Source organism: Leopardus geoffroyi, chromosome B1, assembly GCF_018350155.1.
Source record: "Leopardus geoffroyi isolate Oge1 chromosome B1, O.geoffroyi_Oge1_pat1.0, whole genome shotgun sequence".
Lineage (NCBI taxonomy): Eukaryota > Metazoa > Chordata > Mammalia > Carnivora > Felidae > Leopardus > Leopardus geoffroyi.
This window is the reverse complement of record NC_059327.1, coordinates 173665071-173692618: the sequence shown is the minus strand read 5'-3', so window position 1 is coordinate 173692618 and position 27548 is coordinate 173665071. Positions and strand designations below refer to the sequence as shown.

The window sequence follows — 27548 nt, the reverse complement described above, 5'->3', positions numbered from 1 at the left end:
GGCCTTGACGTAGTGATATTTGTAATGTTTAACAACCCACAAGGGCACAAGCTAATCAGAAAGATTCCAGACAGAAACAGTTGGTGAGGCTATACCCAGACCTGCATTGTATGATTGTGTGGGCCGTGCACAGTACAGCCGTAGGCAGGAGTGTGGTCGTATCAGGGCAGACAGGATGAATGTCAGTTCTAGTCTTGAGATATCTGTCCTCCCTTCTGAAGTGGCTTGAACACCTTACAGGTAGAGTCGAGGATATCCCCAGCATGATGTCTTCTGTAATTGGTTATTCTAAGGTTGGGAAAACATTCCACAGACCAGGGTCGCCCTGCTGGTCCCAATTTCCCCCCTTGACATTTCATATGAGTCAATGGATTTTGGACTCATAATTGTTAATGAAATAGGCACGAGAAGCAGGTGCTGCTGGGAAAAGAAAGATAAAGACTCCAAGCCGGTCTCCAAATTAGTGCAGTTGAGAAACGATGTTAATTGAAAACAGTTTAATTCAGCAAAACTCACAAAGTTCTTTCCAATGTGTTGCTAAATTAATCATCTTAACATTCATCCTGCATTCTTAAAACAAGATCATTTGCAAATAAGTGACCTGACTTGCAACCTTCCTTTGCTTTTCAGGATGAGGGAGCCAGAGGAGAGAAAAAGGCACCTTGGTCTTCCCTTTCTGATTAGTTAAGTCCTGACTCTGAACGGCTCTTCTGATTTTAATGAGCTTCAGACTTGTCTGTGGAAACACCGGCCTTTAATTGAAGAGGGCTGATTTCTTTAGTTAACGTCTGAATTTAGGCAAAGTTTTAAAAAAAGTTGCCGTTATTAACCCACTGCCTGCTATGTAGTGTAAGCCTTCTGGAAGCTTGCATTTCAACTAAGTTTTCTTAATTTATTGTGGATGAATGATCCAGAAAGTTAATGTGCTCCTTTTTATAAATAGTCTAGCTGTAAATCATTCGCTAGTTCCTAACCGGTCTCCATGTAGGGAGAGAAGGAGATGCTTCTGGGCCCGATAGCCCCTCCCTTTGTTCCAGACTTTGCCTGTTCCCTCCTGGATTTCCATAGAAGTTTTGCTCCCTTGGGTCCGGCTGCAGACCTGCGCTCTGGGTGCACGCCTTTTGGCAGGGTTCAAACCAGATTTGGTGCTGCCACCTGTTATTTCTTGAGGTGGAGCCGTGGGTGCGGCTGCAAACAAAAATAATTTCATCCCGATGAACCAGATGGTCAGGATTGCTGTCAGCAGGGGCGGATCCCTGCTCGGTTTCCCCAAGCTCAAGGTAAGAGCCTGGAGTCACAATCTTTATCTCTGGCTCCTGCCCCGGGGTCAGCGCGCCAGTCCACCCGGCTTTCAGGCCTCGTGATGCATCTGGACACTGGACTGTGGAACGTGGTTCTGAACAAAACACATGTTGCTCATCATCCGGCAGTGACAGAAGCCCAATTTTCTTTCTTGGAAAAATCTGGAAGTGTTGTGGATTCGTTTTTCAGTGGATTAAAAAAGACTTCCCTGGGGCGCCTGGGTGGCGCAGTCGGTTAAGCGTCCGACTTCAGCCAGGTCACGATCTCGCGGTCCGTGAGTTCGAGCCCCGTGTCAGGCTCTGGGCTGATGGCTCAGAGCCTGGAGCCTGTTTCCGATTCTGTGTCTCCCTCTCTCTCTGCCCCTCCCCCGTTCATGCTCTGTCTCTCTCTGTCCCAAAAAAATAAATAAAAAACGTTGAAAAAAAAATTAAAAAAAAAAAAAAAGACTTCCCTGAGACAAATGACCTTTTTGAATACTCACGTGAGCTTGAGCAGGCCAATATGCTTAACTCCAGTTCCCGTTAGCCTCCAGCCAGTGCTCTGAGCTTCTGTCCAGAGCCAGCTCCTGCCCCATCTCCCAATAGTGCTGTCCTGTGAACGTGCGCACGTGGCTGAGGCCACCGCTCGGCATCCAGTGGGTGTGTGAGGCCTGTCTGCTGGTCTGCAAGTCCCTGTCACTTGTCCAGACCCCTGTCCTTGGCTTTCTTGGGGAAGGTCTCACCTGGCCTGGCACATGTGACCCCCATGAAAGAGTTACAGAGCGACTCTTGTACACTCCCTACAACTCAGCCAGAGATGCAAATTCAGTTTTCAGCAGAGTTAGAAGATAATAAACAAAGGCCCTGCATGTCTCTGCCAAACATCAGCCTCGGGTGAACTTCCTGAGTAGGAAGGAAGCTTTCTCTGAAAAGGTTCAGCTAGTAAGGACACTATAAGTCTTACTATTCCAGAAACATTGCTGTCAGTTCGGTTCAATGCATGTAAACCTTCTTGTCTAAGAAGGGCCTTACACTCACTCTCGGCCTTAGCGCCATCTTCTTGGAAACCTTTGCACCAGGAAAGCCAAGTGGAGGAAGAAACGAATGCTCAGGCTGAGAGTAACAGAAGAAAGATGAGGCAGAGGTCCAAGTAAACCGCCAGCTTGTGAACCCGTGGAAGCCACAGGAGCAGAAATAAGGAAGCCAGAGACCAGGGACGCTGGTGCTAATTGTTGGACCACATGCCTACTTTCTAGAGCTTGATTCAATGGATCTAGAACACCCCTTACCATCCGATTACAACAACTACCTTTGGGGGAGATCTGCCTTGCTCATACCAAATAGTCCTTTTTTTGTCCCTTGCTCTGGACCTGTGACTTTTGGGACTAATTCTGTTTTCATGTTTGGTTGAATGCAACATGTGTACAATCGATCACCTTTTCTGCTATCTTAGCTGAAGAAAAAAAAAAAGAGCCTTATACCCAGATGGATCTTGCTGTTCTACTGCCTAGCTGTGTGATCTTGGAAAAATGACTTAACTTTTCTGAGTTTCGAGCTCCTTGTTTGTAAGATGGTGATCATAATGCTTACCCTAGAAGGTTGGATTGTTGGAAGGATTCAACAAGATAATATGTCAAGTGTGGGTGAAGAGAGAGCATTTAACACATGGAAAAGCTGTTGCTATTATTTAACACGTGTTGTCTACTGGGCATAAAGGTAAGAAGACATGGCCCTATCCGTCCACAGTTTATGGACCTGGGGGAAGTTGGGCCCGTGAACAGGTCATTTCAACAGGTTGTGGGAGCAACATGCTAGAAGACCACAGATGGCGCTAGATCAGCTCAGCCGAGTCCAGCCTAGAGTCTACTAGTACCTGAATATCTTTGTTCTGTTTTGTAACTGACTGATAGTGATCTATTTTCTGGCCAGTCAGAGTCATGGTTGTAATTAGGTGGGGCAGGTGAGACCAGAGGCCAGGCACAGCCTGGGGAAAATGTGTGGGCATGGGAAGGGGATGGGGTGGGTAGGGCTCTGCTGTGCCATCTGAGGTCTACAGGGGTGCTTCTTGTGGGAGAGGCAAGACCTCCATTGTCAACATCAGCGGTGAGGTTCATGACAGTCCACTGGACTACTCAATCCCTCTTTACCCATCCAGTACAGACCGTAGTCTAGAGCATGAAAATACTTGCAAATGTACCCATTGCTAAGGAGTTCTTTCTCCTCTTTCCCCAAATACACAGCCTGTTTATAGTGCTTCTGTAGTGCTTGGTTGTAGTCATGGAAACCATCTTGTCATATTCAACAACATCTTTTACCTCTAGTTGTTTTTGTGGTGGTTCAGGCTGTTAGTGACTTGACATTCTCAGAAAAATCCAAACTCTGGGCCTGGTGAAGGGTGTGGTCAACACAGATGTGATGGATTTAATTAAGTGTTCAGTCATTCTTGGGTTGGACAATAAACTCAGTGGCCTGGCATTGGAAGCTGTTCACCATTGGCCTTCACTAATCTTTCCATTATACCTCTCCACATTTCATATTCTGTTCCACCCAGCCTCTGCGTCTTTGTTCCTTCTGCTTGAGATGCTTTTTTTCCACCCCCTTCTGATTAGATACAATCCTTTTCTTTTTTTAAATAGACCCCTAGCAAATTTCTGTCACTTTTCTCAAAATACTTTTTATGTGTTGTCTTTAATTAGAGTTATGTGAGTATGCATTCTTTCCATGAGATGGCAAGCTACTGAGTTGATGGTAGGAGCCTTCTCCCCTCTGCATTCCAGTCCCTTACACAGAGGATGTATTCAATCAATATTTGTTGAACTAAAGGATATTGAAAAAACATGATGAAACACCTACGGTGCACCTTATGGTGACCAGAGAAGCCTCTAAAGACACATTGCTAGTTTTTATGTCTTCCTGACTTGCCTTGGTCTTGGGTTATAAACCTTAAACTCATTTGGGGCCTTTAGAATATTTCAATAAGTGCTTGCCCTTGATGTGGTTGATGTTAACTTTAGAAATTGATAATCACCAACAGAAAACAAAGTGTCTGTGGGTAGCAGTGATTAACAATAGCCTCTGTATAAGGGCTGGCATTGGGTATATGGGATTTCTACAGGTACTTTAATATGACGGCTAGATCAATACATTTTGTTGAGACAGCTTCCCGCACCTGAGTCGTAGTTCTGCAAATACCTTGGATGGATGAGTGAAACTTAACACCTATAGGATCATACAGATTTTGATTCAGAAAGCAAGATAAATGCCAGAAGATAGGTTTGGAATATAGTTGTGTATGGACTGCATTACTCAGTTCTTGTTGTGATAATACGGTAGAACAAACAACCTCAAAGTTTCAATGGCCTTCAGTAACAAATATATACTGTCTGTTCATGTAATTTGTCAGTGGCTATGAGTTGGTGCTATGGCTTAGGGCTACTCCCATATATCTTCTTGTTCTGCGACCCAGGCTGAAGGAACACAGCCCCACATCAGCCATGTTGGAAGGCAGGTGTTCAAGACAGCTGGCAGATATTTGCAATGCCTCTTTAAGGGTTCACTTGAAACTGGCATGTTATCACTTCTGCCTACAATGCACTGGCCTAAGTGTTTTACATAGCCAAGCCCCAAATCGGGGAGAGTGAGAGAGGAGAGTGGAATATCTGATAAATTATAATTCAGTCTGCCACAGGGACACTTAGAATATTTTATTCCTTCTACTGATGGAAGTATAAACTCCTGGAAGAGAGATCCCCATACCTTGCTCTTTGCCTGGCACATTGGTGACACTCTGTACATGTTTTTAAAATGTTTATTTAGTTTTGAGAGACAGAGAGAGAGAGAGAGAGAGAGCATGAGTGGGGGAGGAGCAGAGAGAGAGGGAGACACAGAATCCGAAGCAGGCTCCAGGCTCTGAGCTGTCCGCACAGAACCTGACGTGGGGCTCGAACTCATGAACCACAAGATCATGACCCGAACCAAAGTCAGATGCTTAACCGACTGAGCCACCCAGGCACCCCTCTAGGTATTTGCTGAATGCGTGATTGGACCACCGCGGCTCCGTTTAACTAGGTGCATGGCCTTTCTCTGTCTGTATTGTGGAGAAAGTTGTTGCTTTTAGAAACACAGATGGTATGGAGGCTATATGTCATTGGAAGCTTTAATCCTCATCAGGGTTGAGTGTTCGCTGCTGACCTGTGTGGTCAGGAGGGCAGAATCTGCAGCCAGTGTGATCCTTGAGACTACTTGTGGGTGAGCAGATGTAAGGAGGTGGTTTGGGTGGCTCCCCACCCAGCTGCCACACCCAGCGCGCAGCAGCCGGCCTTGGATGGGGAGTAAATAGGAGGTTTCACCTGGTGAGGCTTCCCCCACCCAGTAAGGAGGATGGGTGTGGCTTGCCCAGGGAAGCTCATTACATAAAAGTTTAAACTTAAAGTGGGAAGCTGGAGAGGGGTATTTCTGTGGCAGAAGCGTGCTCCTTTCACGAGAAGTTAGAACACGATCCCTTTAACTAGTGCAGTGGGGAAGGCGAGGAGGTTGGAGTTTGGAATTTGGAATGGGGCAGGCCTGCCTTGGAGTCCCAGCTCTACTATTTGCAGTGTGACCTTGGGCAAGTCACGGCACCTCTCTCAGCCTCTGTTTCTTTGCCTGTAAACTAGGCAGAATGACAGTACTTACTTCAAGGGCTCCTGTAAGGATTAAATTGGCTGATGCCTATAAAGTTCTCAGTACCATGCCTGGAATGAAGAAAACATAGTAATTGAAAGCTATTATCATCATCACCACCATCATCATCAACAACAACAACATCAACATCATCATCATTATTTTAAACATGTTGACAGAATTTTGAATGTTTTAAACTTTACTTACTTTCAACCTCCAGGAGAATATCTGTTCTTCAAAGCAAGGAATTCCTTCTTGGGAAGAGTGAGAGGCAAAATGTAGAGAATGTAGAAAAATGTAGAGAGGAGAAAGGAGAGAAGGCACAGAGGGAGAGCGGAGAAGAAAGAAAAGAAGGAGGACTGGGTTTTTTTGCAGTCTTCGAAGATGAGAAATTAAGAGGGGGTTGACTGGAACAAGAACTCTGGGGCTTTGGGGTTAGTGAAGAGGAGGGTCCAGGGCTCATGGTGGGAGCTGGGCCTCAAGGGACCAGCACACATGGAGTGGCAGTGCGGGGTGTGGACAGCCAGAAGGATGTGCCACATCAGACTCCCTGGAAATAGACAAGAGTCAAAGACCTGGAAGGCTGAGAAGAGACGCCAGTGTCACAGGCGCAGGGCAGTGGTGGTAAAGGCGGCTAAGTGCAATGTTTCGTCTCTAGAAGGACGTGGGCTGGGAGTGAGACCAAGTCAGCAAGAAGAAAGAGGGTCTGGGACGATGGCTGGGAGCATTTTGGGACATGCACACCTTGCCTAACAGGCTAGGTGGGTGAGGGGTGAGAATGAGGCAGGCACGGGAAAAGCAGAGGCAGGGCAGATGGCGGGAAGGTGACAAGACCTGATCGATCAGCTTCACGGGTGCTCAAGGCAAACCTTGATTACAAGGATGCTGAGGCTCTCCTCCCCTCCAAAGTCTTCCTTTTGTTGGGTCGTGTTACCTTCCTGTCTTCCGAAGCTCTTTTCAGATATCTTGAAATGTTCAGTATGAACCCAGAAGGAAAAGGCACTAGGCTTCAGCTGGTTGTAAAACATCTAGCAAAAGGCGTCTCTCTGCAGGAAGCAATTCCTCTGCAGAACATTCCGGGTTGCTGGTTTCACAGCGCCAGCACTGAGCACGTCCGCTTTGCTCACAGATGTGTGTGTGGTGTCTAGCTCAGGGTCTGGCGCGTTGTAGGAGGTGCTCAAGAGATATTTGTTAAATGAACAAATGGCAAATGCTAGAACACCTGCAGTAGCTCTTGTTAAGAGAATGTCAAAATTCTTTCATATTAAAAAAACGTGAGCACTCCGAAAGTGCCGAGCGTTTAATGGATCTGAGAGAAGGATGACAGGCTCAACTCCAGAGGGGATTTGGTGTCATTGCCACACCCAGCCCAGTGCCATAGGAGTGTTAGCCCAGGCATATTCTATCAGTCAGCGTCCTAGTAAAGAACAAATGGCACTCTCATATTGGGTAAGTTGAGAAGAGTTTAATAGGGACTATTTGCAAGAGATGGGCAAGGTGAAGGGAAGCCACAGGGATGGGTTGGAAGCCTGAGGGTGGTACAAAAGGGTTCCCACCACCCCTGGGACTGAAAGGGCAAGAAGGCGTGGGTGGGAAAATATGGAGAGATTGCCAGGTAAGGCAGTGACCTTTGGTGGAAGGACTTGGCAAGAACTCTAAGGGCGAGAGCTCATTGAATGGTTGGCCTGACCTCACACTCCTCCCTCCCCCCACATCCCCTATAGTGCTCCCTGTTGGCTGATCCCAAGTGGATGTCAGAGGGCTGTGGAGTCTACTGAGGCAGCCCCTATAGGTCAGCCTCCTGAAGTATAGAGCAAGCTGGAGAAGGGTAGAACATGCAGATGGAAAGGTACAAGGAAGGTTTCCAGCTCGGGGTTGGGGTGGGGGGTCATTAAGACCTTGGGGAAAATAAAATGTGAGGTGGAGTCTTCAAGTTCCCAGGTGTGGTCACCACTGAAGGCACTATGTGTGGTCTGACCATGGGGTCCGGCTTCTTCAGTCCATGTGTGATCACTTGGGATGGAAATTAGAAAGCACACAAGTGTCATGGAATACAGGATGAAACTGACACAGGGTGGAGCCCTGGGTGGGGCCAGGGAGGTCAGCTTAGGTGGGGCCCATGGAATATTAATGATCCATAGGTATAAACACCTTGATGAAATTGGCCAGGGTGACCAAATTATAAGGTGTTACAAACTCTGGCAGAGAGAAACTCATGACAGACTTCCCAGTGGAAAATGCCCCTGGCCTTAAAAGAGAGAATATGGACCAATGACATTGAGAGATCTGGGGCCAGCATGATTCAAAGCACACACATCTTCTAGGAGGCAGAAAACAGGAAGGTCGAGATGTGAGCAACCAGGACTACTAGAGAAACAGGCTGCTGGAAACGCCGACCCGCTGGAGACTGCTGGGAGAAGGGAAAATCTGTGGTGGGTGATTCATTTATAGCACATACATATTTGCAAGTTGGCAACCATGAGTTAATAACCAAAATCATTTCATTAACCAGGAACCTGCACAAAGCTAAGTTCCAGAAGAGTTGTACGTGCTGATGAAGGCCTCTCACAAAATCTAAATCAAAAGATGGTCTCTCATGGAATAAGAATAAAAGAGTTGTTTCAGGCTTTTTACATATACGTTGACCCAGAATTCTGCGTTAAGGAATTCATCCTAAAGAAATAATCGGGGTGATTCTTAGCAGTGTAGGTACAAGGATGTTCACTGTAGAATTTGTTATGACTCCAAATGAGAAGCAACCTATGTCCAATGGTAGGGGATTGCTGAAAGAAATTTTGCTAAATGCGAGTAGATGTTATAGAAAAATTTTAATGACTTTGGAATATGTTCAATGTGTAGTTTAGAGTGGAACAAAACAGATTCTACAACACTTTGGTCTCATTTTGGTTGTAGACACACGCATAGAAGATTGGAGGGATCTCTGAAATGATTAAACGTGATTAACTCTAAAAAAGATAGTATTAAGAGTATTTTTTCTTTTTTTTTTTTCTTTTTTCTTATCCAAACGACCTGTTTTTACAATGGACATACATTACTTTGTGGTGTGAAAACAAATTACTTTTTCAAACCCACAGAGAGGCCTTTCTTGCCCCTCCTACAGCCGGTTAGCTGCCTGGAGCTATACCCAAATCAGTAAGGTGGATAGAGTCAGATGTGCAGAGATGCTTAGAGGGCAGAGGACTGAGGGGGTTGCTTTGCAGCACAAAGGAGGTCATCGTGTGTTTTATGGTGGCACTGACGAGTGTGTGTGAAACCAATAGAAGATCGTGGCTTACTGAACTTCAAGGGGAAATCTCATTTGGCACATGCACTATTTATTACTCGGCTTTGAATAAATATCATACCAAAGTCAATTGCAGGAGGGGGATGGGGTGGGGGTATATCTATTAATAGACTGTCAACTGAAAAGGATCGTAGACATTAGTCAGACACGCCAGAGGCCCACTCTAGGACCAGATATGAAAGCAAAACCTTGGCAGGATCTGAATTTCTAATAGAAGGGGATTTTATTTTTTTTATTTTTTAAAATTCTTCTTTTTTTCTTTTTTTTTAATATTAAATATAATTTATTGTCAAATTGGTTTCCATACAACACCCAGTGCTCATCCCAACAGGTGCCCTTCTCAATGCCCATCACCCACCCTCCCCTCCCTCCCCCCCCTCATCAACCCTCAGTTTGTTCTCAGTATTTAAGAATCTCTTATGGTTTGCCTCCCTTCCTCTCTGTAACTATTTTTCCCCCCTCCCCCATGGTCTCCTGTTAAGTTTCTCAGGGTCTACATATGAGTGAAAACATATGGTATCTGTCTTTCTCTGTATGGCTTATTTCACTTAGCATCACACTCTCCAGTTCCATCCACGTTGCTACAAAGGGCCATATTTCATTCTTTCTCATTGCCATGTAGTACTCCATTGTGTATATAAACCACAATTTCTTTATCCATTCATCAGTTGATGGACATTTAGGCTCTTTCCACAATTTGGCTATTGTTGAGAGTGCTGCTATAAACATTGGGGTACAAGTGCCCCTATGCATCAGCACTCCTGTATCCCTTGGGTAAATTCCTAGCAGTGCTATTGCTGGGTCACAGGGTAGATCTATTTTTAATTTTTTGAGGAACCTCCACACTTTTCCAGAGCGGCTGCACCAGTGTGCATTCCCACCAGCAGTGCAAGAGAGTTCCTGTTTCTCCACATCCTCTCCGGCATCTATAGTCTCCTAATTTGTTCATTTTAGCCACTCTGACTGGCGTGAGGTGGTATCTCAGTGTGGTTTTGATTTGTATTTCCCTGATGAGGAGTGATGTTGAGCATCTTTTCATGTGCCTGTTGGCCATCTGGATGTTAGAAGGGGGTTTTAAAATGGAGTGACAGAGAAATATCCCTCAGTCCTTGCAGATGGCTTCTGAGGAACCTCCTCAGGTTTGCAGGACACAAATTTGTGAACATCTGAGGTCCTCTGAGCTCTAAAATGCTATGATTTCATGGCTCTAAGATTCCCAATTGCCCTAGATAGCCTGCCTAATTTAAGAGAAATGAGGAGGCCAGGATGTAATTTGCAGTCCAGAAAATAAGGAAGAAAGGTTTTTTCCTCTCCATTTACAAACATTTATTGGGCATCTGCTCTGCTCCAGGTCTCGTGGGAGGTGGCGGAGGTAACAAGATGAAGACATGATCTTCTCTTTAAGGGGTTCGTATCCAAGTGGAGGAAACAGATCCTGAAACAGACAATCATAGTAAAATGTAACATGTAACAGCAAGGAAAAGAAAGCCCTTGAGGATGACTGAAGTAAAGGGGCATTTAACCTGGGCCTTGAAGAACAAGTGAACTTTTAGCAGTCAAGGAAAGAAGGGTGTGCATGTGTGTGCGTGTGTGCGTGTGTGCGCGTGTGTGCCGTGTGCGTGCAGGTGCATGTGTGAGTGTGCGTGCGCATGTGCGCACGTACTTGGAGGACAATGCACTCGTTAGCAGGATTGAAAAAGGCATGGTGTTTTTTGGTATATCTTCTTCAGTCAAGTGTTAAATCTTTTGCCCATTTTTTATTGGGTTATTTCCTCACTATTTCGTTTTGAAGTTCTTTATATTCTGGAGTCAGGTCCTTTGTCAGAAGTACATATTGTAACATTTTCTTCCCATCTCTGGCTTGCCTTTTCATTGATGTTGTAATTGAGGAGCAAAAGGTTTTAATTTTGATGGGGTCCAATTTATCATTTTTTTTCCTCTCTGTGATTCATGAGTTTGGGTCCTATCTAAGAAATCTTTGGCTACGCTAGAATTAGAAAGATTTTCTCTCATGTTTTCTTCTGGAGGTTTTATACTTTGAGCATCTACTAGCATTTCCAGTTAATTTGGGGGTGTGGTGTAATTACAGGTCAAGGTTCCTTTTTCCCATATGACTATTCAGCTTCTCCAACATTATGGGTTTAAAGCACTGTTCTTTCCAGGGTAGGAAATCATTGTTGAAAATCAATTGACCGTATCTGTGTGGGTTTATTTATGGATGCCTATTCTGTTGCATTGATCTACATACCTATTCTTATGCCAAAACCAGGCTTTCTTGATTACTGTAGCTTTATAGTAAGCCTCAAAATCCTGTAGTGCCTCTAACTTTGTTCTTCTCTTAAAAGTCATCTTGGTTACTCTAGATCTTTTGCGTTTATATATAAATTTTAAAATTAGCTTATCAATTCCTATTTAAAAATGGCTGTTAGGATATTGATTGGCATATTGTTGAATCCATGGCTCAATTTAGAGGGAATTGGCAATTGAACACTATTGGGCCTTGGAATGCATAAACATAACATATGCCTACATTTTTATTTTTGCTTTGATTTTTCTCAGCAAGGGTTTTTATAGTTCTCACTGAACAAGCCTTACCTATATTTTGCTAAAACTATCTCATAATATATTATATTTTGATGCTGTTGTAAATTGATTTACCTTAATTGTGAATTGTTTTTTGCTAGTATATAGAAATATTTTTATATTGATTTTTTATCCTGCAACCTTGTTGAACTCATTATTAGTTCTAGTTATTTAAAGAAAAATTTTTAAATACTTATATTTATTTTTGAGACAGAGAGAGACAGAGCATGAGTGGGGGAGGGGTAGAGAGAGAGGGAGACACAGAATCTGAAACAGGCTCCAGGCTCTGAGCTGTCAGCACTGAGCCCAATGCGGGGCTCAAACTCATGAACATGAGATCATGACCTGAGCCAAAGTTGGACGCTCAACCGACTGAGGCACCCAGGCACCCCTCTATTTTATTTTTTAATAAATAGAATCTTTAGGATTTTTTTTTTTTTTACATGCAGGATCATGTTGTCTCCAAATACAGACAGTTTTACTTCTTTTCTGTTGTTAATGCATGTCCTTCTTTCCTTTTGCTCTCTTTTTCTTTTTGCCTTACTACCCTGGCTCTGATCTCCAGTACAATGTTGACTAAGTGGCAAAAGTGAATATACCTTGTCTTGTTCCTGATCCTAAAAGGAGAACATTTCACAGCGTGCCTGGCACCCTAGAACGGTCAGAGTGCCCAGGGCTCCAAAGGATCTTTGAGATGGACACCAACCCAACCCCTTCTCCCTTCTTCACTGTGGACTTTGGTCTACACCATTATCATCTACTCATAGCTTCCTGACTCGTCTCCCTGCCCCCACTCTGCCTCCCTGACTCAGCCCCACTCCCAATTCTAGCCTCCATCAACACCATGTTATCCTTGTAAGGCACAGGCCAAACATGGCCACAAGGGCTCCTCTTCTCTCTCCTCCTCTATTTTACTACAGTGTCTTGATTCATGTTCCCTGGAAGTGATGTGCCTGCTCTTTCCACACGGACCAGAACACTGGTGGATCTTTATTTTCCTCTCTTAGCTACTTCTGAAGCCTGGAACTAGGCTCACTGTACCCGGCAGGGTTGCTGATGGGGCTCTTAGAGCCTCGTACTGCGTGCATCTTGGTGACCAAGTGTAGGAGAGTCCAGGAAAGCTGGTAAGTTTGCCAAGTCTCAGAAGGCAGGCGTTCCCTGGGGCTTCTCACTGGAAACCCTAAGTAATGTGAGTGCTTCCTAAAATGAGATGTAATGACTTTTTATCTTTCTTGCAAGTCTTTAATTAGAGACTCCATCACAGACATGTCACGTTAAGTGGGTCAGGAATTCTGTAAGAGGAGGGAGTGAGTAGGAAAGTCTTTGGCCAAAACACAACCAAACCAGTTTGATGCTTGTAATAACGTCTTTGCCCCTGAAGACTATATCCATTATCCCTTAGCTTCTGGTGAAAAGGGTTTTAAAAAAAGCAAGGAGGCCTTGTCCCCCAAGGCAGTAGCAATCACTCAGGCAGTCAGTCAATCAGCAAAAGCTTTGCCGGGTACCTATCATCAGCTCATTTGTGGAAGGTATGTTCGTATGCCTTATCTCATTTTTTTCCCTCAACCACGCTGTGAGGTGGGCAAGACAGATGTCACTCTCAGGCAGATAAGGAGTATGAGTCCCTAGAAGCTGAGTGGCACGATCACATTGCTAGACAGTGACAAAGCTGGAGCTGGAACCCCGTGATGAGGTTCGGGGCAGACAGCCCCAAAATATGGTGCTTTGGCATATTGATTATTTTGAATTAAAGTTACTTAAGAAACAGCCAATGTAGGGAGGACACTCTGACCCTCCTTTGCCCTCCTGAACGCAAAGAAATAAATCTCACACGTGAAAGGTGCCTTGCCTGTAGTTGGAGGTAAGGAGACATTCTTATCACCAGAGATGGGGAATTCAGGGCCAAGAAGGCATATAAACAAACTCTGTTACTTCTTCACTGATTTACGACCCTGAGCCCAAACTTCTTTCTCTTGTCAGTGCGTCACAAATGTATTATTTCTTGGTCTAAAAGGTATAAAAGCTGTCTGTTTTGGTTACTTCTTTGAGTCTCATATTTCTATGAGCTCCCGTATGTATGGAATTAAAATTTATGTTTTCTTCCGTTGATCTCTCTTGTGTCAATTTAATTAGACCAGCCAAAGGACCTAGAAAGGAAGAAAGGAAAAATTTTCCTCCCCTTTGGTTTTCAATGCCCAATGCGGAGCACTTCGCCGGCTGAACAAGGCTTGTTCCGTGGCTTCGGTGGCTGAGAGATCCCGGGACCTGGGACCAGAGCCGGCAGAAGGTAAGAATTACCTTTTTGCCACATCAGCCTTCCGGGTCTCTGCCTGCAGAGTCTGATATACACAAGAGTGGCTGGCAAGAGTCTTTTTTTTTTTTTTTTTTTTTTTTAATTTACCAGGATTACCAGGAGAAGATTTTTGTGGGAGCTAATTCTTTGGGTATAGTGAATCCGGTCAAGGTTTGGTATGAGTACTCTTGATTTCTGTCCATCTCGTTCCTCCCAGAGAGGGCCATTGTTTTCCCTTGCCTCTGTCTTTTGTGCCATTTGTCATAGGATGCAGGCATAGGCTCTCTAAGTCTGTTCGAGTTGGCCTCACGGTTGGGTGAGGTCTCAGTTCTCACCAGGCTGGTGTCTGTTGAGATGAACTTTGCTGTGGGTTCCCTGTGTAGAAGAAAACCTGGGGCGCCTGGGTGGCTCAGTTGGTTAAGCATCCAACTTTGGCTCAGGTCATGATCTCATGGTTCGTGGGATCCAGCCCTGCGTCGGGCTTTAATGCTGACAGCTCAGAGCCTGGAGCCTACTTCGGATTCTGTGTCTCCCTCTCCCTCTGCCCTTCTCCGCTCGCGCTCTGTCTCTCTCAAAAATAAATACACGTTAAAAAAAAAAGAAAAAAAAACCCCTGGATACGGTTTTCCTTTTGTTTTGTTCTATGGCTTGAGAGCTTGGCCATGTGACCAGTGAGAATATTCCCTCTGGCCTCAGCCATCTGGAAGGTGTACATGGTGGTGTCCCTCTGATGGCCAGTTGAATAGACTGGGTTTCTTACACACACAGTCCCAGGCACTACTCTCTTTGTCCGGCTGTGACAGCTTTCAGGGAGCTTTCTCATAAGGGGTCCCAGTCCACAAGAGGCCTTTGTCATCTCAGCCTTCATTGACTTGTTAGTTCTGGAAAAGTCCTGTCCCAGTAGTGCCTGTCTGGTGTCACAGATTCGTGGGTCTTATGTTCTCATGAGAGACTGAAGACACCATTTTCACCACACACACTTTTGCTTTCTTAGGCTAACTCTAGAACTTTCTGGATCTTGTGGGGACTGCGTCTTTTGCACTGTCCTTTGGGATGCCTCGTATATCCTAGGTTGAGCCATAAAAAGGCATATTGGTTTGAGTCACTATTGAAATTAATAGATCCACCTTCTTCATGGGAAGATGATGGATCTTCTGAATTGGAAAAATTTCTATATTTGAACTATTTTCTATACAGAGCTCTCATCCTAAACAATGGTCTTATTGGTACCCATGGAAAGAGCAAATTTTAAAAAGTGGGTACAGAGAAGTAAGACAGCTAGCCTTAGGGATCCTCTTAACAAGATGAAAGAACTGACATTAAACTTAAAGCAAAATTAAAGGCCAGAGCCAACATAAATTCCCTTTCTTAAATTTGATCTCACCTCCTCAGCAAATCCCCTTAGCTCCCCAAATTCCTCCACCTTCCGGAGAAAATTCCTTAAACACCCAGTCTGCGTGTTTTAGCTTTTCTTTCCCTACAAGATTTATACAAAACACTCCAGCTTAATCTTTAGGTGCAGGTACGCATTCTTTCTCTGTCCCTTAAAGATGTAAATCTTACCAGGTCTTTAGAACCTGGGGTTTAGAAACACCCCAGGAGGTAACCAAAACTTACTGGAGAATGAAGAAAAAAAAAAAGCAAAAGAGGGCAGAAAAGCCTTTTAAACTTTTTTTTTTTTCAACGTTTATTTATTTTTGGGACAGAGAGAGACAGAGCATGAACGGGGGAGGGGCAGAGAGAGAGGGAGACACAGAATCGGAAACAGGCTCCAGGCTCTGAGCCATCAGCCCAGAGCCCGACGCGGGGCTCGAACTCACGGACCACGAGATCGTGACCTGGCTGAAGTCGGACGCTTAACCAACTGCGCCACCCAGGCGCCCCAGAAAAGCCTTTTAAAAACACAAACTGCTATTTGGTTTTTTGGGTGTTGAGTTATATAAGTTCTTTATATATTTTGGATACTAACCCTTTCTCGGATACGTCATTTGCAAATATCTTCTCCCATTCTGCAGGTTGCCTTTTAGTTTTCTTGATTGTTTCCTTTACTGTGCAGAAGCTTTTCATTTTGATGTAGTCCCAATAGTTTATTTTTGATTTTGTGTTTCCCTCCTCTTAGGAGACAAATTAGAAAGAAGTTGCCAAGACCAGCATCAAAGAAGTTACTGCCAGTGTTCTCTTCTAGGATTTTTTGGCTTCAGGTCTCACATTTAGTTCTTTCATCCATTTTGAATTTATTTTTGTGTCTAGTGTAAGAAGTGGCCCAGTTTCATTCTTTTGCGTGTTGCTGTCCAGTTTTCCCAGCACCATTTGAAGAGACTTTTTCCCATTGCATATTCTTTCCTGCTTTGTCAAAGGTTATTTGACCATATAATTGTGGGTTTGTTTCTGGATTTTCTATTCCGTTCCATTGATCTATGTGTCTGTTTTTGTACCGGAACCATACTGGTTTGATCACTACAGCTTTCCAATATAACTTGAAGTCCAGAATTGTGCTGCCTCCAGCTTTGCTTTGCTTTTTCAAGATTGCTTTGGTGATTCAGATCTTTTGTAGTTCCATACAAATTTTAGGATTGTTTGTTCTAGCTCTGTGAAAAATGCTGTTGGTACTTTGATAGAGATTGCATTACCATATGATTTTAGTCATATGAGGAATTGCTGAAAGAAAACAAACAAGCAAAGGGAGAAAAAAATAAGAGAGAAAGCAAGAAACAGACTCTCAATGATAGAGAACCATCTGATGGTTACCAGAGAGGAGGTGGATAGGGGATAGGTTAAATAGGTGATGGGGATTAAGGAGTGCAATTGTCGTGATGAACACAGGGTGATGGATGGAACTATTGAATCACTATATTGTGTACCTGAAACTAATATAACACTATATGTTAACTAACTGGAATTAAAATAAAAACTTATGAAAAAATAAAATTACAAACTGCTAGATAGGCTTTCCTGCCCCCAGCCTCTGGAAGATTACTTGTCAAGGACAAGTACAAATCTTAAAAGTCTTCTCCACAAATATTAGCAAACAACAACAACAATAATAATAATAAACCCCAAACCCTTTAAGTGGGTAACCTTAACTTGTTCCTTCTGCCAGAGACATAGTTATTTTTAAGCTAATGAGTTTTACATTCTACCTGATTCGTGGCTAAAGTCTTGGAATTAAAGCTAGGAGATGTCTGTTTGTGTCTGTCTGTATGTTTTTGTATGTTTATGTATGTGCATTTTAGGCATGATATTTCTCTACCTCTGAATGGTATTGTGAAAAGTTATCTGTAAAAAGTTCAATTTAATTGGCTTAAACGTAAGTGCTTGTGAATTATTTTTATTTAAAAAAAAATGTTTATTCTGAGGGAGAGAGCATGCATGAGTAGAGAAGGGACAGAGAGAGAGGAGAGAGAGAGAGAGAGAGAGAGAGAGAGAGAGAGAGAATCCCAAACAGGTTCTGTGCTGTCAGTGCAGAGCTTGACTTGGGGCTTGATCTCATGAACTGTGAGATCATGACCTGAGCTGAAATCAAGAGTCATGTGCTTAACTGACTGAGTCATCCAAGCTCCCCTAAATTAGAATTTATAAATTTCAGAAATATAGTAGAAACTAACCTAAATGTTTTTCAAGTTCACGTGATCTAGGATAAGTTTTGGTAAATAAAAGCTTATTCAAGTTTGTTGGTTTAATTAATACAGATATGTCTTTAGAGTTAGTAGCATTATGTATAATACTTTTATTCTACATAGGTTTACTTAAAGTAAAGTAAGCTTGTGCTATCTCTGTTACAAAATCTGTCAGCAAGAAAAAGAACTTAAGATGATGGCTAACCACTTTAACATTTCATGAAATTTTCCTGAGTAACCTATGGTTGTTAAGAACAAATTAAGGAGATGTAGGTGAGATAATAGTTTTTAAGTGATTTTTTTTTTTTTTACAGTGATTGTTTTATGGTATATGTACTTAAAAATAGTTACCCAAATCATTTTGGTAACCTCCACTGTTAAGACTTTTGCTAAATTAATTGATAGAATTTTATTATCTAGATCCTTTCCAAATAAGATAAAATACTACACATTAATTAACAAACCCAGGCTTCCTTTTACAGAGAAACTAAAGACAATGAGGTCCAATTGTAAACATGTCCTGAGCTATACTGAAACATTTAATATAAGAAAACATATTTCTAGAAATCACAAAAAGTATTTGTAAATGTGTTAAGACACAGAATACTTATATAAAGGACAGTTGTTAATTGTTTACTTCTTTATTTTTACTAAAAAATTAAGTTTTTTAAGGGTTAAAAATTCTAATATATGTAATTAAAGCCACCGGAAATCATAAGGGAAACGTCTTTAAGTGCCAAGAAAGCAGGTTGTGTGTTTTCAGTTATAAAAAAAAAAAAGTATGAGGAATGGAAATGTATTTTGTTAAGGGGAAATCAAATAATTCTGTCCTAAAGAGAGGCTAATTCTTTCAAAATGGAAAAGAGGAAAAACATAGGACAAAATCTGAATGCATAAATAAAGTTGTAGAAAGTTGGTGGAAAATGAATCTTCGGAAAGAAATTTTCATGTGTAGTCAAACTGGCTAAGATTAGAACAAATTTAATTAAGTTAACGAAAATTTAATATCAAAAATAAGCTGGTACGAAATTAGAATTTGGTTTTTCTGTCTGTTAAAAGCACAAAGTTTTCTTGGACTACTGATCTGCTGTTTATAAGATATTATAAAAGATTTTCCTTCCCTTCCCTTTCCCTCCCTTCCCCTTCTGTTTCCCCTCCCCCTGCCCCCTCCCCCTTCCCCCTCCCCCTGCCCCCTCCCCCTTCCCCCTTCCCCTTCCCCCTCCCCTTTCCCCCTTCTCTTTCCTTCCTTCCTTCCTCCTTCCTTCCTTCCTTCCTTCCTTCCGTCCTCTCTCTCTCACTCTCTCTGTCTCTAACTCTTAAAAACATATTTTGTTCATGTGACCTACAGAGACTATTCTATGTACCTGAGTGTGGTAAACATATTTTTCAATGAAATAGGACTGCACATATGCTCATATTCAACCAAAAGTCTTAGAAACAAAGTTTTTGCATGTGTTTTTAGAGTATTTTCAATGAAGCACTTTTTGGTAAACATATTCATTCAGCGAAGTACACTGTGCTTACTTATTCACATGCATATGTGCCATTCCTGGAAACATCTTTCTTTACTTTGAAAAGTAATTTGCCTAAAGAACAAAACTTCGGTATCTTGGCAAAATAATTTCCTGTGTCTTTATCAGGGTCTTGAATTATTTAAGAAATCTGAGTTTTCTCTATGAAAAGAGCTAAGGGTTTTGTTTTGTTTTTTTTTTTATAACTATTTAACTTTCTGTATTTGCCTGTGAAGTCTTTCATTGTCACTGTGGTTAAATGGATAACTCAATATTGCTTCACAGTGACCTACGATTCCTATTGGACCAAATGTTTCAAAACCTCTTTGATATTTTTGACGAACTTCCCCCAAATCAACTTCTCCAATTAAGTCTTTTTGACCTTGAACTAACGTTGTGATATTTCTGAGGATCCCTGGAACATCTCAAAAAATGTGTGTTCTCTTCTTATGAAAAGGGAGAGGCTACAGTAGTTAGGCTTATTTGGTACCTCAAACATGGGAAATGTCAAATAAAAAGTAATGCTAAGTCTTCCTTGTGTTGTATGGTACAGGTGTATGTTACAGATGTTTTACAAATTGCATGAAATTCCTAGAAATCTAGTATGTCCTGGTATTATGTAATCAGTCATCATTCCAGATTTATCTCAAAATGTTATGTTCCTTGTCAATTGCTTGTAATGAACCCTCACCAGATCTTTAATTATGGACATTTTTAGGTCTTTCATCATTTACATACAGTTCTTTTTCTCACTCTGATGCTTTTGCAAAAGTGTTTGCGAAATGCTTCATCCTCAAGTAGACTCGTGGAGAGTACTTTAGAATACAGGTTTCTGATAACTTTAATATATATTTAAAAAACCTGAACCTGCTGAGACTTTCCAGAACTAATGGAAAAACTGGATTCGAGCAAAACAAATATTAGTTACAAGGGACTGAATAAACTGAGAAGGATGATTATAATTTTTATGACTTTTTAAAAAAAAAAACTTAGCTGATTTTTTAATGTTTTGCTTTTCAGATTAAAAAAATTTTCCTCTTTTCTCTTAAGTTACCACTTAGAGCAATTTGATAAAATATACCTTAGTGAACAAAGAGGAAATATTTATCTTTTTCTCCCCACCTGATCCCCTCCACCCCCTAGAATTCAGAAACTCTCAATGAATAATCTTATTTTCATGGCACTATAGTTATTTACATAAGTTTACAAAACCTGTTCTTGTAACAGGACACAATTGGGAAACATTGGTTTTATATTACCGAGGCTTTGACTGGAATGTCATATTTGAGGGAGATCTACAAAGACTCAGATATGACCAGATGGCTTTAAGGATCTAAGATTGACTTTATGAAGCCAATAAAGCCCCTTGGGGGAAAAAAAAAATCAGTCTGCTACCTTGCTTACAGGGTTACCAGCAGCCTTACTAGTGAGCAAGGAAGGTTACTTCCTTCTTGGCAGGTAGAAGCAGCTGAGGATATTTTGGGGACTTAAAAAGAGAGAAATGAACCCCAGTCTAGAGGTGTGGTGGCAAGTCCTTGGCTTGGCCTCTTAGCCTCAAAAAGCTTTCAAAAGTCCAATCTGAGATCCTGTGTAGAAAGAGCCAGCAAAGCAGATTAACAGATTCTATATGGTCAAGCACTTTTCTTGCTGCCCTTATGTAAATAATCAAGCTAAGTTTGTTGAGACTTACTTTGCAGACATGTGTCTTACTTTAATTAGCAATGATAGAAATGGGGTGAACTGTAGACAGAAACATTATGTTTCAGCAAAAATCTAGAAGAAATCTTATGGATATCAAATTTTAGTCCTGTTCATTATTTTTGAGGTTTTGTTTTTTACCTGTAACATGGACTAGGTCCTGAATTCTTCTAGTTTTCCCCAATATCTGGCTACATCTCTCCAAACTAATATTTCCAGTTTTTCTCCCACCCTTCTGACTTCGAATCATTGAAAACTAAAACTGCTTTTCTCCCCACAAAGCCATCACACAAGTTAAAATTATACGACATGTTATAAACATCAGAAAATTACCACAACAGCTCATATATAGAGAGACAATCTTCATGCCTGTTGCTGTGTGGGCCACTCAGAAAGATCACGAGAGACATTCAAACTGCAAACCAGGAAAATCTGTCAGATTGCCACGATCTGCCCTCACTCTATCTAAAGGTGCTTCCAGCCTGGCATTTAGAAATCTTCTTGACTAGCTACCCTCAGAATTCAGAAACTGGTTTATAATTTGCTTGAATAATTAACCACTGTTTTTCTTTTGTTTGCACAGAGATGTTTCTTTTAATTTCTTTTAGTGTTTACTTTATTTTTGAGAGAGAGCGAGCCAGAGTGCAGAGAGAGAGGGAGACACAGAATCCAAAGCAGGCTCCAGGCTCCCAGCTGTCAGCACAGAGTCGGTGCGGGGCTTGAACTCACAAACAGTGAATCATGACCTGAGCCAAAGTCGGAAGCTTAACCCACTGATCCACCCAGGTGCCCCTGGAAGTGTCTCTTTTACATAGCTGATTGCCTGTGCAATACAGGCCTAACCTTGGGAAGCCAGCTGCATCACTGCCTCCTGCAATGAGTCACAACTGTTCGAAGGGACTGAGACTGGTTCAATGAGATCTAGAACAATCTATTACTCAGCTACTAGCCTGATTCTGCTCTCCACAGACATCAGCTTTTAATATGTAAACCTTCCAGGGAAGTTTCAGAGGAGGGAACTTCTGGTCTTCAGGGGAGGCCCAAAATATGCCACTTTGGCAGTGTGAATCTTTTAAATTAAAGTTACTTAAGAAACAACCAGTGCAGGAAGGGCACTCTGACCCGCCTTTGTTCCCTTGAAAGCGGGAAATAAATCTCCCACGTGAAAGGTACCCTCCCTGTACCAGGAAGTGGAGACATCCTTATCACCACGGAGAGGGGATTCAGGGCTGAGAAAGCTGTATAAACCCACGCTCTGACTTCACTAATTCACTACCCCAAACTTCTCTGTCTCGTTCACAAATGTACTGTTTCTTTGTCTAAAAGGTATAAAAGGTGCCTGCTTTGGTCGCTCCTTTGAATCTCATATTTGTCCGAGCTCTGTAAAGACAAAATTAGCATTAGGCTTCTCCCCCTCCTGTTAATCTGTTTTATGTCAACTGAATTATTAGACCATTCAGAGAACCTAAAAGGGAAGAAAGGAAATTTCCCCCCCCCCTACACCAGGTCTCCTGATCATGATTTACTCCTTTCTCTATACTCAGATAGCCTCTCTAGGTGCCTAACACTGACCACACAGCCCAGGAGGTGGCATGGGGTGGCGGGGGGTGGGAGGGGGGAGAGGGAACATGCCAGCTCCCTGCCTCCAGACACTTTTTAAAAAATATATATATTTTAAGTTTATTCGTTTTGAGAGAGAGAGAGAGAGGAGGGGCAGAGAGAGAGGGAGACAGAGAATCCCAAGCAGGCTGTACACTGTCAGCACAGAGCCCGAAGTGGGGCTCCAGCCCACAAGCCGTGAGATCATGACCTGAGCCAAAGTGGGATGCTTAACCGACCGAGCTACCCAGGCGCCCCCAGAGACTTCTTTATAATGACTCGTGCTTTGAGTTTGCTGGAGATACTATCTGAAAAAGACTTTCTGAACACAAAAATCAAGTATGACAGGAAAAGCCTGGGGCGTTAGGGGTTACCACCACCCACTGCAGAGACAGGACGAGAAGGAGGGAGGGGTGCCCTGGACAGTTGTGGGATGGGGGTGGGTAGAAACGAAGGGAGGCCACCTCCAGGGTTTTGCTGGCTTCCTAGGCTGCTGCATCCCTCCGAGCTGTTAATCTTGGCTCCTTTCTGACCCCTAAGTTCTCTTTAAAGAGTTGTTTCCCCCACTGCTCTTGGAGAGCCCTTAAAAGCAGGCCTTAAGTTAAATAAACACGCAAGTGAGACAAGCCAGGGCAGTCAGATGTGAAGGATGCAGGCAGGAAGGTCAGGGAGGCCAGGGTCTTAGGGTGTGTGTGTGTATATGGGTGTATCACACGTGTGTACATGCATGTGTGCACGTGTATGAATGTGTGTGAGTGTATGTGTGGATGGATGTGTAAATGTGTGTGGATGTGTGTGTGTATGTATGTGTGTGTTGAATGTATGTGTAAATGTGTGTGTGAGTGTGTGTGTGTGAGTGTTGGGGGGCGGGGGGATGCGGTGCTGGGGCCCCCATAGCCCTTTGCCTCCTTCTCCTTTGCTCTGTTCCCGGGCCCCTCGTGAGCCTCTTAGGCGATCACCACCTGCCTTGATAGACTCATCTTAATCTCACTTTGTTTTAATCCGTATCTGCCCTCGGCCCGCCAGCCTTCCTGCTCTTTCTTGCTCCCTCCCTCCCTTTTCCAGTCTTTCTCTATCTTTGTTTATTTTGCCAGTAGAGTAGATCTTCCTGTGATCTTAAAAAATGAACACTTAGCTGATGGACAGTAGGAAGGGAACGGGCCGGGGGGGCACGGGTTAAGCCTCTCTGACCTCAGCTCTCCAAGTATGAAATGGGGTTAACTGTGGTGACCCTGTTGGTGGTTGGGAAGATTAAATGGGATAACACACACACGACATTTCAAACACTGCCTGGCACACACTGAACATCCAGTGTTGCTGAGCATTAGCGTTATTGCAGGATTTCCCATTAACAAGGCACTGGGGCCGGCAACAGCAGGACCTACTTGGGATCCATGGACCACTCTTTCTCACAGTATATAAATGCTGGTTTAATTTTAGTCCATTTTTTTTTGCTTTTCTGGCTAGAAAACGGCTGGGCTACATAAATGATTTTCATGAGATCCTCAAACCCGATGGCGAACAGAGAGACCCCTAGAAAGATCTGCAGCATAACAGTTGGCCCCACCTATAGTTGAGACAAGGCAACTCGCTAGGAGAGGAGAGTAGGGGCCCTGCCTTTTGTGAGAACTTCATGACTGGGTAAATTAGTCTTTCTGGGTTTTAGTTCTTTTTTTTTTTTAATTTTTTTTTTCAACGTTTATTTATTTTTGGGATAGAGAGAGACAGAGCATGAACGGGGGAGGGGCAGAGAGAGAGGGAGACACAGAATCGGAAACAGGCTCCAGGCTCTGAGCCATCAGCCCAGAGCCTGACGCGGGGCTCGAACTCACGGACGGCGAGATCGTGACCTGGCTGAAGTCGGACGCTTAACCGACTGTGCCACCCAGGCGCCCCTGGCTTTTAGTTCTTAAGCAATAAAATAGGGATGACTTCCCAGGATTTTGCGAGGGCCAAAGAGCTGAGGTCTGTAAGAGCACTTAAAATTCTAGTGCTACGCTGGTAGGTGTTGACCTACTAAGGCTACTCTTTCTCACTGAAAAGAGCCTGGGGGGGAGGGAAATCGTAGAAATTTAGAGCTGGACTGAGCTGGGGATTTATGGTCCAACTGAGGCATCTTACAGAGAAGAAATCAGACGGGCAGAGCCAGTGACTCGGCCAAGGCCACACAGCCGTTTGATGACAGAGCTGACACTGGGGTCCCAGCATGTGCTCCTTTCCCTGCACCGCGTGGAAGGGCGCCCAGGGAACGCAGGTGTGAGGACGGTCCCACCAACAGACTTCCCGAGGGCAGTTCTCAAGGTTTACAGCCCTGTTAGTTCTGACAGCCGCACGCGGTCACGCCCCACAACACAGACCCAGAACGTCTCCATCACACCACGAGAGCTCCTTCGTGCCCCTCTCCCCACCTTACTCCAGCAACCATGGCTCTGGGTTTTGCTCCTGGATCAGTTTGCTTTTTTTCAGATCGTCATATGTCTCAGTCCTTTCAGGGCTGTTATAGCAAATATACCATAAACCGGGGAGTGTAAAAAGAACAGAAATTTGCCTTGCGTAGTCCAAGAAACTCGGAAGCCCACGGCTGAGGCACCAGCAGATTCGGCGTCTGGTGAAAGCCCGCTTCCTGTTCTTTTCGCTGTGTCCTCACACGGCAGAAGGGGCAAGGGCTCTCCCCTCTGGGGCCTCGTTTATAAGGGCACTAATCCCATTTATGAAAGTGCCCTCATGCCCTAATCGCTTCCGCAAGGCTCCACCTACAAATACCGTCACATTGCAGGTTCTGACTTAACGCATGAATTTTGTAGACACAAACTTTCAATCTATGGCATCACGTAAATAGAAAATATAGGGTGCAGCCTTTGAATCTGGCGTTAGTCACTCGGCATAATGCAGTGGAGATTTATCAGTAACTGCTTCACGTATCAGTAACTTTTGTATGTGTCAGTAGTGGGCTCTTTATATTAGCATTGCATGGATACATCGCAAATAGTTTACATACCGACTGACGTATCTGTGGGCTCTTTCAAGTCTTTGACTATTAAAATAAAGCTGCTATGAATATTCACATACATACGCTTTTTTTTTGCTCTGGGAAAATACCTAAAAGTGATATCTTCAGACATCAGGCAAGTATATGGTAAGTAACTTTTATTATTTTTTTTTTAAGTTTTATTTATTGGGGCATCTGGGTGGCTAAGCTGCTTAAGCAACCGACTCTGGGTTTTGGCTCAGGTCATGATCTTATGGTTTCATGAGTTGGAGCCCTGCATGGGGCTCTGTGCCGACAGTGTGGAGCCTGCTGGGGATTCTCTCTCTCCCTCTCTGTCTGCCCCTCCCCTGCGTGCAGTGTCTCTGTCACTCTCAAAATAAATAAATAAACTTTAAAAAATGCTTTAAGATCTTTTTAAAAATAAAAGCAATTAAAAATATAAAGCTTATTTTTGAGTGAAAGAGAGAGTGTGTGTGCACGGGACTGGGAGAGGAGCAGAGAGAGAGAGAGAGAATCCCAAGCAGGCTCAAAGCTGTCAGCACAGAGCCCGGCTCAGGACTCAATCCCCTGAAATCCCACAAACTGTGAGATCATGACCTGAGCCAAAACCAAGGGTTGGACGTTTAACTGACCGAGCCACCCAGGCGCCCCTGGCAAGTAACCTTAGAAGGAACTCCCATACTCTTTTCCAAAGTGCTGCACACTTTGTATGCCTGCCAGAGGCCAATGAGAGTTCTACCAGAACCTGATATCGACAGTTATTTTATTCTTTACATTCTAGGAGATGTGAAGTGGCACCTTCTTATGGTTTTCATTTTTGTTTCCCTGACTACTAATGATGTTGAGCGTCTTTTCATGTGCTTCCTTGCCATTTTTATGCCCCTCTTGGTAAAGCGTCAGTTTAAATCCTTTGTCCACTTTCTAAAATTGGACTTTCATTTTCTTCATATTGAGTTTTGAGAATTATTTAGATTTACTGGACATAAGTCCTCTAACCTATATAGACTTGGCAAATATTTTTGTCCCAGTTTGTGATTTGTCTTTTTATTCTCTGAGCAGTGTCTCTTGAAGAGCAGAAACTTTTTATTTTGATGAAATCCAATTTATCAGTGTTTTTTTTAATGGATTCTGCTTTTGGTGTTGTAACTAAAAAATTTTTGCCTAAGATTTCTAAAGTCACAAAGATATTTCTCCCATATTTTCATGGCTTCAGGTTTTACAATTATGTCGAAGATCAATTTTGAGTTAATTTTTGTATATTGTACAAGGCGTTTATTGAAGTTGCTGTTTTTGCATAAAGAAAGTTTGCATTTGCTGAAAACACTACCCTTTCTCAACTGAATTACTATTGTACATTTGTCAAACTCAGTTATCCTTATATACATGCATCTATTTCTGGACATTCTGTTACTGTTATACTGATGTATTTCCCTACTATGATTTTAATACCACTGGTCTTGACTATTGTAGTTCTATAATGTCATGAAATCAAGTAATGTTAGCCCTCCAACTTTGTTCTTTTTAAAACCTGCTTTGGCTATTCCCCATTCTTTGCACCTCACTGTACATTTTAGAATCAGTTTGTCAGTTTCTACCAAAAAAAAAAAAAAAAAGCCTGCTGCCATTTAGAATGGAATTGTGTTGAATCTGTAGATCAACTTGAGCAGAACTGACTTCTTAAGAAAATTGAGTCTTTTGACCCTTGGACACAGTATCATGTACTTGTTATTTAGGTCTTCTTAAATTACTTTGAGCAATATTGGTAACTTACCAGATTTATCCTTAAGTATTTCGTATTTTGGTGCCATTGTAAATAATATTTTTTGAAATTCAATTTTGCATTATTTATTGCTAGTATATGGATATGCCATTGATTTCTGTATATTGATTTCATATACTGTGACCTTGTTAAACTTGCATGTTAGTTCAAATGGTTTTTGTTTTAAGTCTATTTATTTTGGGAGAGAGACAGAGAGAACGAGCAGGGGAGGGGCAGAGAGAGGGAGAGAGTG

The 27548-nt window shown here is 42.8% G+C and overlaps 2 long non-coding RNA genes across 2 annotated transcripts in view; one reads left to right on the top strand and one right to left on the bottom strand.

Moving 5' to 3' along the window:
- LOC123583540 overlaps nt 1–3225 on the bottom strand; it is a 9370-nt gene extending 6145 nt beyond the window's left edge. Inside the window, exon 1 of the long non-coding RNA XR_006704931.1 lies at nt 2357–3225. This is a non-coding gene — a long non-coding RNA (uncharacterized LOC123583540). The remainder of the gene's footprint in view (nt 1–2356) is intronic.
- LOC123583549 lies at nt 2360–27548 on the top strand. Its single transcript, XR_006704936.1, has 5 exons — nt 2360–2453; nt 9224–9229; nt 13134–13136; nt 25999–26009; nt 27537–27548. It is a non-coding gene; the product is annotated as an uncharacterized LOC123583549 (long non-coding RNA).